We start from the raw sequence: 12,367 nt of genomic DNA on the forward strand, positions 1-12,367 counted from the left end.
TCTCAGCTAAGGCAAAACTAATATAAACCAGCTACTAGAATACCACCCAGTGTGTTGTCTAAACCAAGCCAGGACTAATAAGGTAGTGCTGTAAATGCTAGCAGTCTATCTCTGTTAGTGTTCTCGACTTCATTGCCATGGAGGGAGATGCGATAATTGGAAAATGTTCCAGAAAGTTTCAGATATGGCTCCACAGCCATTGTGTCAGGCACTACCAGACAAAGTCAGCACTGGAACAGTGTGCTTAACCAGCTGCCATCGTCCTGCTTACAACAGGATGGAAACTAGGGAGGAAGCAAAAATGAAGAGAATTTCTCAATCTGAAATATTTTGCAAAATGCAGCATTAATCTCTCACTGGTATAAAATACCATCCAAATTTTACTTTTGCATTTGATCCATATATTTGCATCAGCAGCATGGGATCCTCCTGACTTCACAACATTATAGACAATGATAACTAAAGATCAAACCAGAGGAAAAGAAATTACTGTTGCATCTCATTGTAGATATTCCTTCCTTCCCTGTTTTCACAGAATCACAGAACCACAAAATAAGCTGAGTTAGAAGGCACCCACAAGGATCATTGAGTCCAACTCCCTGCACAGCACCATGCCCAAGAGTCACCCCATGTGCCTGAGAGCATTGTCCAAGCACTTTTTGAACTCAGCCAGCCTTGTTGCTGTCACCACTTCCCTGGGGAGCCTGTTCCAGTGCCCAAACACCGTCTGGGTGAAGAACTTTTTCTAATATCCAACCTAAACCTCCCCTGACACAACTTCAGGCCATTCCCTTGAGTCCTGTCACTGGTCACCACAGAGGAGAGATCACTGTCTGCCCTTCATCTTCCTCTCACAAGGAAGTTGTAGACTGTGATGAGGTCTCCCCTCCGTCTCCTCCAGGCTGAACACATCAAGTGACCTCAGTCACTCCTCATACAGCTTCCCCTCTAGGCCCTTCATCATCTTTGTTGCTTCCTTTGGATGCTGTCTAATAGTTTAATGTATTTATTTGCAGTGCCCAAAACTACACCAAATATTCAAGGTGAGGCCAGCCCAGGGCAGAGCAGAGTGGGACGGTCCCCTCCCTTGCCTGGCTGGTGATGCTGTGCCTGATGCCTGCAGGACAGGGTTGTCCCTCCTGGCTGCCAGGGCACTGCTGACTCATGTTCAGGACCCCAGGACCCCCAGGTCTTTGTCCATGGCATGGATTTCCAGCATCTCATTCCCCATCTGTGCATACATCCAGAGTTGTCCCCTCGCAGGTGCTGAAAACAGCACTCACCCTTTTTGAACTTCATATGATTGGTGTTTGCTCAGTCCTCTGATTTGTTGAGGTCTTTCTGCAGGGCCCCCCTTCCTTTGAGGCAGCAGCTCCTCCAAGTTTTGTATCATCTGTGCACTTGCTTACTATCCCTTCCAGTCCTGTGTCCCAGAGATTGATGAACATGTTGAAGAGCACAGGGCCAAGAATGGAGCTTTGTGGAACCCCACAAGTGACAGGTCACCACTCTGATGTCCCCCCTCACTATAAGCCTTTGTGCCTGACCCATGAGCCAGTTGTTCTCCCCTCAGATCATGTGTGTGTTTATCCAGCTCTGTGCTGGATGTTTCATCCTGAAGGATACAGGGAGAGACAGTATGGAAAGCTCTTCTAAAGTCCAAAAAGGTTACGTCAACTGGCTTCCCTTCATCAACCATGTGTGTTACCTTGACAGACTGTGACCAATAACTGCATTGTCTTTCAGGTGTTTTTCAACACCTCCCAGAATAAGCTTCTCCATAGTTTTGCCAGGCACTGAAGTGACAGGCTTGTTTCCAGCATCCTCCTTCTTACCCTTCTTGAAAACTGGGACAAGATTTGCCATATTCCAGTCAGCTGGGGACCTTTCCAGATTCCTGAGACTGCTTAGAAATCATTGAGAGAGGTTTTGAGATGGCAATCAGCCAATTCTTTGAGAATTCTTGGATGAGCATCATCAAGTCCCATAGATTTGTAGGGATCAGCTGGAGAAGCAGATCCCACACTATTTCAGCATCAGCTGGGAGTTGATCATTCACAGAGTCATGGTCCTCCAGCTCAGAGCACTGAGACCCCCTTGGTCTGACATCTGTGTTGAAGACAGAGGCAAAGGATTTGTTAAACACCTCTGCCTTGTTCAGGTCCCTGTTTGTGAGGTGACCATTTTCATCCTCTAATGGGACAATGTTATTTTTACTGCCTCCTGCCATTTATATTTGAAAAAAACTCTTTTTATTTTTTCCCCCTTTTCTGGAAGCTTCAACTCCAGCTGAACTTGGATCACACAAATTTTCTCCCTACAGGGGCAAACAGAATCTCTGTATTCTTTCCATGCCAATTAACCTTTCTTCCACAGGGCATACACCTTCCTTTTTAACCTTATTTCCAAAAGAAGAATCCAGTTCAGCCAAGCTGGCCTTTTCCCTCACCTGCTTGACTTGTGACATTTGGGAATTGCCTTCTCCTGTGCCCTTAGGAGGTGATGTTTAAAAAGTGACCAGCACTGATGGACACCAGCACCTGCAAAAATGTTTTCCCAGGGAGCTATACTTGCTAATTTTCTGAGCAGGCTGAAGTGTTCTCTCCTCATGTCCAGAGCTGAGGTTTTGTTGGCACTCTTCCTCCTGTTGACAGAGATTTTAAAATTGATCTCTTTGTGGTGGCTGTGGCCAAGACAGCTGCCAATCTCCTCTTCACTCATGAGATCCACAATGTTGACAAGAAGCAGATCAAGGAGGGCACCTTTCTCAGTTGGCTCCCTTAGGACCTGTTCCACAAAGTTGTCATCCAGGTTATTTAGGAATCTTCTGGCCTGTGTTGTACCTGCTCTGCGATGGTCCCACTTGATTTCTGGCAAGTTGAAGTCCCCCTTGAAGACAGGGGCAGTTGACTTGGAAGTGTCCCTTAGTTCCTCATAAAATAATTTGTTGGCATCATTGTCCTTGCCAGGAAGTCTATAGTAGACTCCCACAATGACATCCACATTACTTTTTTTGTCCCTTGATCCTTATCCAGAGGCTCTCAACTGCACCTTTGCCAACTGCAAGCTCCACACATCCTAACCTTCTGTTACATACAGTGCCACCAGGTCCTTAACCCAACTGATGTTGTTTCACAGGTAAAATTTGCTCAAAGCACTCATTTTTTGCCACTGCAGTTTTACTATGAGGTAGCCATGCTCTTTAAGTGAGAACACCGTGCACATTTTGAGGTTATATGGCAGGGTCCCAGAATGGTCATTAGAAAAGTGCCCTTTGATAAATTGTGTTATGGTAGCTTCTGACTTGGTAACATTTAGGCACTGATTCAATGTTGTCTATAAATTTATCCTCAAAACAACAAATTAGTGTTGTTAGTATCAACCTTAAGCAGCAGAACAGTAGAAATGGTATCTGCCCTCACATGACTGTTCCCTGCTGCCCAAATGCAGCTTATTACTACACACTCCTATTATACACACTGCTTACGCTAGTCTCTCTGTTCCTGCTAAACTGCTGAATAATTTTTACTCAGTATAACCCCATCCTGAACAACAAGAAGAAAGATCATTAATGTTAAAAAGTGAACACAAACAACCAGATTGCTTAAATAATTCCCATGGCAACTAGGAACTTAAAAACAGAAGTGGACTGCAGATCTCCATGACCTTCAAGAACACCTAGTTCCAACCCCTCTGCCATGGTCAAGGACACCTTCCACTAGACCAGGTTGCTCAAAGCCCCATGCAACCTGGCCTTGAACATTCCTATCTATGGAATATCCACAACTTCTCTGGGCAACCTTTTCCAGTGTCTCACTGAAGAATTTCTTCCTAAAATCTGATCTAAACTTGCCCTCTTTCAGTTTAATACCATTCCCCTTTGTCTGTTGCTACATGCCCTGATAAAAGGTCCCTCTCCTGTGCTCTTGTAGCCCCTCTTTAGGTACAGCAAGGCTGCTCCAAGGTCACCCCAGAACCTTCGTTTCTCCTGGCTGAACAACCCCAGCTGTCTCAGACTGTCCTCAGAGGAGAGCTGCTCCACCTCTCTGATCACCTTCGTGTGGGACAATGTCAAATGCTTTGCACAAGTCCAGGTAGATGACATCACCAATTTACATGAAGTAAAATTGGTCCAGACCTAAGAAGAAGTTTTGGGTTAGCTTGTAGGGTTCTTCTGGATGGCTGACTTGGTTTGTTTGTTGGTCCGCTACTCTCCATGTGCTCTGCCTGGCTGGGTTATCCCTCAGGAGTGAGGAGAGGATCCCTGAACAAGGATGGTCCCTGCCAACAGTAGAGCAGTGAGACACTGCCACAAGTTAGGCAGAGAGTTTTGGGGCATTATATGCAGAAATGCCCAGCACAGGGGGCCAGAGATAGTCATCATTGTGTCCTGCAAACCTCCCAGCCTGGGAGTGCAGGCCTGGAGGGGACGTCTCCACAGGTCCCACCTCCTCTAAGTACCTTGTACATTTTAGTAAAGGATGGTCTACAAAACAGCGGTTCTATATTTCCCACCCATTCTAGGGCTCTCCCAACCCTTTTTGCCAATGTGGAAACATGCAGAAAAAAATAGAAGTCTGCAATAGTTTTCAACAACAGGGATTTAGCTGTAGTTCTAATTTCTAACTGGCTGTGCCCTTCCACAAGCAGTGCAACAAGGAGACACTAAGATGACAGCACTCAGGAATTATACAAAGTATGAGCCAAAGATTTCCCCCTGTGTCCCTCTGGAGATCTGCCAGAATCCCAGCATTTATCCATACCCACACCTTGTGAGTCATTTGCTGACAGAAGCAGGTTGAGTTAGACCTCAGAGTGCCAGTGAGTTTCCTTAACTCCAGAGCAAAGGCCACAATCAGTCTTAAGACAGTGAGGTTTTAGATCAGGAGGAGCCAGGTATCACCACGACCATTCTGCCCCTTTGATACAGCCCCTCACTCTGAGCTGGGATATGGAAGGAAAGGTAGATATGGAGCACAAGTCAGCGCAAATGCTTATTTTATTTCACTCCTTTTAAGTAGTGGTATTTCTCCATCTGTTGTCCCCAGCCATTTAATGACCACTCTCTACTATACAAAGCAATGCAGAAATGGTTTTAACAAATATTATCCTAGTGCTTTATCTTCTGGATGCGTAAAAGTCTCCAAGGTACTTCTGAGACTCATCCACTGCTTCTAAAACCTGAGGGATTCACCCGAACCAGCATGTTCTCATATGTAATTAAGATTTCTCTCTTTCCAAGAGGGAAAGACCATTAAAAAACAAAACAAAACAAAACAAAACAAAACAAAACAAAAAAAAAAAAAAAAAAAAAAAAAAAAAAAAAACCCAAGCAGCCCATTGTATAATGTTTCAAGGCTCTGGAACAGAAAAAACTACTTAATGTGAAGGCTGGCATGAATATTTCTATTTATGACCACTAGCCCATAGAGAACAATGCTGCCTTAGCAAAGTCCTCACTCTGTTTAACATATACTGAACTTGGCAGTGTTAAGCTATATATATTTTCATACATTTCTGATTGAACTTTGGATAATGGTTCTTATAAAAGAATGTAAAACTGGAGGTCTTTGTACTTCCCACAGCTATTTTTCAAGCCAGAGTTGTGCTTTGTTTTCTGAAATTGATATCCTCATTCAAACAAATATGTGATAAAAAATGTGTTCATGTGTGAAAAAGCCATATGCAGTGTTGAAATTCCGGCCAACTCGTTATACAGATACTACATGCTGGAGAAATGATGACTCAGTAGGGGAATTTTGCTCATCCCATAACATGCTCCACTTCATAAGCAACACCTTGCCCTCACTTCTCTTACTGCTGCCAGGGACTGGGGAGGTAGAGATGTGCATGGACATTGGCAGGGTACCTTAGAAAGATATTCTGCTGTTTCCACTGTGGGTTTGGTTATAAAAGGAATATATAAAAAGATATATATTCTCTCTGTGAGATCAAGTACAGCCATGGTGCTTCCCAGGCTCTGATGGGAAGGAAGAGCCATTTCAGCCTTGGCCTCCAAATTTGCATGATTCCCTGCTCTGTAATCACCTACTGTGTTGCGTTTAGCATGGGCAGAAAGTTACCTGTTGGTGTGTTACTGACTTCCTATTTCATGTATTCATTTTGGTAATTAGTCAGAGGAAACAGAAACAGGACAGAGGCTGAAACTTGTTCATCATACATAAGGTAGTGCTGGCTGGCCCAGTTTTTCACCTTGGTTTTCTCTATCATTTGTATTTGCACATCTGGATTTGTGAAAGAGGTGATTCTAGCCCATCCCTTGCTACAGACCTCAGGGAATTAACTGAAATACAGTCAGTGTGTCTGTATCCTGAGAAAACAGACAGAGGGAAGGGAAAGAGGTAAAAAGAAAAAGAAAGAGGAAGGAAGGGGCGGAAGGAAGGAAGGGGAGGGAGGGAGGGAGGGAGGGAGGGAAGGAAGTGGCGGAAGGAAGTGGCGGAAGGAAGTGGCGGAAGGAAGTGGCGGAAGGAAGGAAGGAAGTGGCGGAAGGAAGTGGCGGAAGGAAGTGGCGGAAGGAAGGAAGGAAGTGGCGGAAGGAAGGAAGTGGCGGAAGGAAGTGGCGGAAGGAAGTGGCGGAAGGAAGTGGCGGAAGGAAGTGGCGGAAGGAAGTGGCGGAAGGAAGTGGCGGAAGGAAGGAAGGAAGGAAGGAAGGAAGGAAGGAAGGAAGGAAGGAAGGAAGGAAGGAAGGAAGGAAGGAAGGAAGGAAGGAAGGAAGGAAGGAAGGAAGGAAGGAAGGAAGGAAGGAAGGAAGGAAGGAAGGAAGGAAGGAAGGAAGGAAGGAAGGAAGGAAGGAAGGAAGGAAGGAAGGAAGTGGCGGAAGGAAGTGGCGGAAGGAAGTGGCGGAAGGAAGTGGCGGAAGGAAGTGGCGGAAGGAAGTGGCGGAAGGAAGTGGCGGAAGGAAGTGGCGGAAGGAAGTGGCGGAAGTGGCGGAAGTGGCGGAAGTGGCGGAAGTGGCGGAAGTGGCGGAAGGAAGGAAGGAAGGAAGGAAGGAAGGAAGGAAGGAAGGAAGGAAGGAAGGAAGGAAGGAAGGAAGGAAGGAAGGAAGGAAGGAAGGAAGGAAGGAAGGAAGGAAGGAAGGAAGGAAGGAAGGAAGGAAGGAAGGAAGGAAGGAAGGAGTAAAGGTGAACAATTTGGCAGAGAAAGAAGTAATGGTGAATATTTTGGCGAGTGTAAATTTTCATTCCAAGGTTGTGAGCTAAAGGGTCAGTGCTCTGTATCTGCTGCAGGATTTCTCAGGGAAGCTGTGTTGCCTCTGTATGGGCAGAGGTGCAGTGGTCACTGAAGTAGAGTTTGATTCTGCACTTCACCATAAGGGACTGGCAGCCTTCAGAGAGAGGTTCAGAGAAGGGTGACAAGAGGGGAAGCTTTGTCTTTCAATGAAATGCTTAAGTACATCAATTTATTTAGCTTAACAGAGACAAGGTTAAGGGAAGAGTTGGATATAATTTATAAATTTCCTGTCTTCCTGTAGAAATAGGCTAGAAGAGTAGAAATTTGATAATATATGGCATTTTGGTCAAGTGGAAAAATGCCTGACAAGAACCAGTGAAATTTGAAACTAGACACATTTTAGCATGGAAGGAAATTAATTATTAGAACAATTTACCAAGGATTGAAATGGATTCTCCATCATTAGGCATTTTGAAGTTGGAAATTATTTTCTTAGAGAAATTGTTCATCTTGTTCCTATAGGAGTTAACTCAAAAAAACCCTGTACCCTGTATAATACAGGGGAAACATATGATCCCAAATAATCTTTTAAGTTTTGGGATCTATAAGCTTGCACCAAATAGCTAATGCACAGCTGCCTATGTCCTGTGTTTTCCTACTGTAACTTCTAAGTATGATACAAACATTTTTCCCTTTGTTTACATTTGCTTGGGAAGGACTATAGCATAAACTGATGCTCTTGGAGGGAATATTTTTTCTGTAATATGGATTCAGAGGTTCTAAGGCTGGGGAGCCACTGATCATTTGGCTTGAGTACCTCCAGCACAGAGCATCATATTTCACCCCACCATGCCTCCAGTTTTTGGGGAGCTGATGTCTCATTAATGACACAGAGCTGGGTGAGTGGCTGATACACCTGAAGGATGTGCTGCTGTTCAGCAGGGCCTTGACTGGCTGGAATTTTTGGCAGAGAGAAACCTTATGAAATTCAACAAGGGCAAGTGCAGGGTCCTGCCCCTGGGGAGGAATAACCCCAAGTACCAGCACAGGCTGGGCACTGACATCCTAGAGAGCAGCTCTGTGGAAAAGCACCTGGGGGTCTTGGGGTTGGCCATGAGCCAGCAGTGCCTTGCAGCCAGCAGGGCCGATGGAATGCTGGGGTGCACCAGGAGGAGCGTGGCCAGCACGTTGAGGGAGGTGACCGTCCCCCTCTAGTCGGCCCTAGTGAGGCCACATCTGGAGTGTTGTGGAGACAGGGTCCAGTGAGGGTCACAAAGATGATTTGGGGTCTGGAGCATCTCTCTTACCAGGAGAGATGTGGGACTTAGACCTGTTTAGCCTAGAATAGACTGAGAGGGGATCTCATGAATTTATATAAAAATCTCAAATGTGGCTGTCAAGAAGATGGTGCCAGGTTCTTGTCAGTGTTGCCCAGTGACAGGATGAGGAGCAATGGCCATAAACAAAACCACAAGAAGTTTCACCTCAATATGAGGAGGAACTTCTTTACTCTGAGGGTGGCAGAGCACTGGAACAGGCTGCCCAGGGAGGACATGGAGTTTCCCTCTCTGGAGACATTCTCCCACATGGACACATTCCAGTGTCACCTGCCCTAGGTGACCCTGCCTTGGCAGGGGGCTTGGACTGGACCATCTCCAAAGGTCCCTTCCAGCCCTGTCTCTCTGTGATTCTGAGATTCTGTAACTCAGCAGATATTTCCAAAAGGCACATGGGTTATAGTTCCCCATGACAGTACAGGGAGAAGTGGGATGCCCCACTCTTGTCCATCTCAGTGGAATATGAGCTCTTGATTTTTCCAGACTATTTTGTAAATTAACCCCAGATCAAATTTAAAGAATGAGATTCTGCTGCTGAAGCTAGAAGAAACTTTGTCTTGGATTTAAGTGAATTCTACTAGACAAGCCAAAATGATGCTGCATTTGCCACACTGACAAAATTATCAGTTAATAGCTCTTTATGGATTTTTTAAATGCAGAAATAAATATAAAGCAAGGCAACACTGGACCTCTGTGAACAAGACCTCTCTATTCCCAATCACATTTCACTGAGGGGTATGACATCAAAAGGAAAAAATTACTTTTAAACATGCAAGGAATTTTTTATTTCAATACATGTCCAAGATCTTCCTAGCCACTGCATCAGACCATACTGTCTAAATACAGCTGAGTGTCTGTCTCTGAGCAGTGCTCAATGCAAATGTTACTTGACCTAGAAAATTACTGCTCACGAGGAAAGGAGAACCCTTTCGACATTTTGATGGTAAGTCCTGGAGACCAACTATACAGAGAACTGTAAATAAACATTACTTCAAAGTGTAGCTCTGGGCAGTTCTGTACAGCTCATCTGAAGCCATTACAACATTTGGAGCTATATAAAAGAGCCAAGATAGACGAGGGAATGTCATTTATTACAGCTGGAAAAATTGAATATAACAGTTTTTCTAATCAAAGAGGTTAATTACTCTTTCCTGCAAACTTTGTGTCTTTGAACTGCCACAGATACAATTCTGCCTCTTTCTCTACAGCCAGTATTGTTAGTAGAACTGATTTTACATACAGAACTACCTTCTTGAGAAATAAAACAAAAGCAATGACACACACATGTGCAATTTAAGGCATAGGTGAAAAAAACCAATTATTTGATATTATCATTATTTTAAAAAATTTTGATGAAAAATTAGTTTATAAAAATAAAGCTCCTTCCCTCTCTAGCAGGTCTGGGCAGAAATAGCATTTAAAGGATCCACAGGTTGAACTATTCATGTCAGTTACTTACCTCACAGAACAAAGTTACTTACCTCACAGAATAAATCCTTTTATTAATTTTATCCATGATCAGGTTGAATCTATTTGCTATAATCATGCAACTCCTCTTTGTGAAGAAGGGTCAACTCATAACCACTCTTTTTAACTTCATATCAAGGTATAATGAAGATAATTTAAAAAAAACAACCTTTCATTTTAACCAGAAAAAAAGTGAAAGAAGATACTCTACAATGAGTATCACATTCGTTTTCTGCAAAAGTTAGGTGGCATCAACACCATAAGGAAAAGCAAAACGATTCCCCTCTCCCACTTTCCTTCTGAAGCCCAAAACAATCACTCATTTAATAAATGACTGTAATGTAGAGCTACACTTGGACTAGCATGTTAAACACCTGAATGAGGCTCAGCTTGCACAGGGTGGGAGTGATTCAGATGTGAGTGATCTGACTGCTGCTGATGTGCATTAACAGCAGGGATTAGTCAGTCAGCTCCCTGCCAGCTTCAGGTGGCAAAATGAGCGATAAGTGGCGATGCCTCGTAAGGCATTAGAGAGTTTTGGAGGATGAGGGAGAATGAGGAGAAATTGCTGCTATCTGCAGTGCAATTTAACAGGTAATAGCAACTTGGAAGAATTAAAAAAAACACTCAGAACCTCACCTATTTGCAATATTGTGTGCATTAGGTGATTAGAAAGTGAGCCCAGATCACGGTAGCAACAGGGCAGTTCTTTGTTTCACCTGACACCCTGCTTAATTTTGGTCAGGACATCCACAATGACCTGACTTTTTTTGATTTCTCTTGCTGAATTTTTTTAATAGCAGTCACTAAACATTTAGTCAGAAATTTTGCTAATAGCAAAGAACAGCCATCCCTTTGAGAAGAGTGCTCAATGCAATGGGCATGATCTGGACATTCAATATAAACTCACTCAGAACTCTGCAGTTAGTGGAAAAAATCATCATTGCAGGCCAATATTGACAGATCTAGGCTGGTCTCTGGCACTGGCAAGAATTAAATGTTTTACACTTAACTTTTTAAAACAGCTCTTCATATGGGAATTTTGCAATCTTTAACTGACCTTAAAACTCTTATTTATGACAAGTTTCTAATGTGTAGCTTCACTGTTGCTAGACAAACCTACACTTCAGGTTTATTACACTTCAGCTCTGTGTGAGAAGTGTACTGGTCATAAGGGATTTGCCTATTCTGAGACCTTCACCCCCACTATCATACCTGTTTTGGGAACTGGACTGCTGCTAGCAAATATGCGTAAAAATCATGTATTGTACAGGGAGATTTCTCAGGGGAATGATATGCCTGGCTGCCTTACACAGGTTCTGAAAAGCATTTTGAAATTACACAGCAATAAGATACAAAAATCACCCCATTTATCTTGCACCCTGAGTCTACACACAGGGCCAGAGCTAAGAGCATGTCCACCAGGAGGTCCCAGAGGCATTGGGATGGCCAAAGCTTCCCTTAGCAGTAGCTTCTAAGAGGCCTCAGTGGGATAATTGACTTCCTCTCCTCCTCATGAGGTTTTTGACATGCTGGAATGATATGGACATCTTTTCCAGATTTTTCAATAAATGACATCTTGCCTTAAATATTGACATGCACTCTTCAGAGGTCTTCCTGTGAAGGAGGAAGATTTTAATGAGCTGGGAGCATTAAGTCAGGGTTTTGTGTAAGTGCTGCCAGCCTCAGTGGGAGATGTGTGCAATGACCCCGGAGGTGCAGAGCTGCATGGCCTGCTCCTCTCCTGCAGCTTCCCAAACCTCTTGTGCAGTTCCCTGCTTTGCAGGAGCAGAGACAGGGCTGCGGGCAAAGCATTGGATGGGAAGGGCTTGGCCACTGCGTGCTTCGCCCTTCTTGTCCCCTTGTCCCACACTCCTGCTTTTATCTACTTTTCAGTATGCTTCCAAATATTTGTTTTGTGAATAACAGCAGATGCACAGTTATATTTATCTGCAGAGGTGATTACATTAAAAACCCAAACTGAGCATTGAAAACTTAAAAAGCTTTAATTTAGCCATTTATATAGATAACATTTTTCAAAGAAATTATCTCCTTGAAAGAGATGGTTTCTTTACCATGACAATAATGCTGTCATATAGGAGGGCACATTTACAGCTCAGACACCAGTAGAAGCATTTCTTGTACTATTCAAACCAAAACACAACAATAGTTTTTAAAAAGGAGGAAGCCACTTTCTCATCTAATCCATTAATCTGTGTAATAACAGTCACATAATTTCATCTGGTTTCTTAGTATCCCAAAACACTCAAAGTATCTGCTCAGGAGGACACATATTAAAAAAACCAAGTCATCAGGTCGCATGGGAGATGGGGCTTTCAGATGACAGGTTTAGCCTCTACCTGTAACTAATC

This window comes from Melospiza melodia, chromosome 1 (genome assembly GCF_035770615.1).
Source record: "Melospiza melodia melodia isolate bMelMel2 chromosome 1, bMelMel2.pri, whole genome shotgun sequence".
NCBI lineage: Eukaryota > Metazoa > Chordata > Aves > Passeriformes > Passerellidae > Melospiza > Melospiza melodia.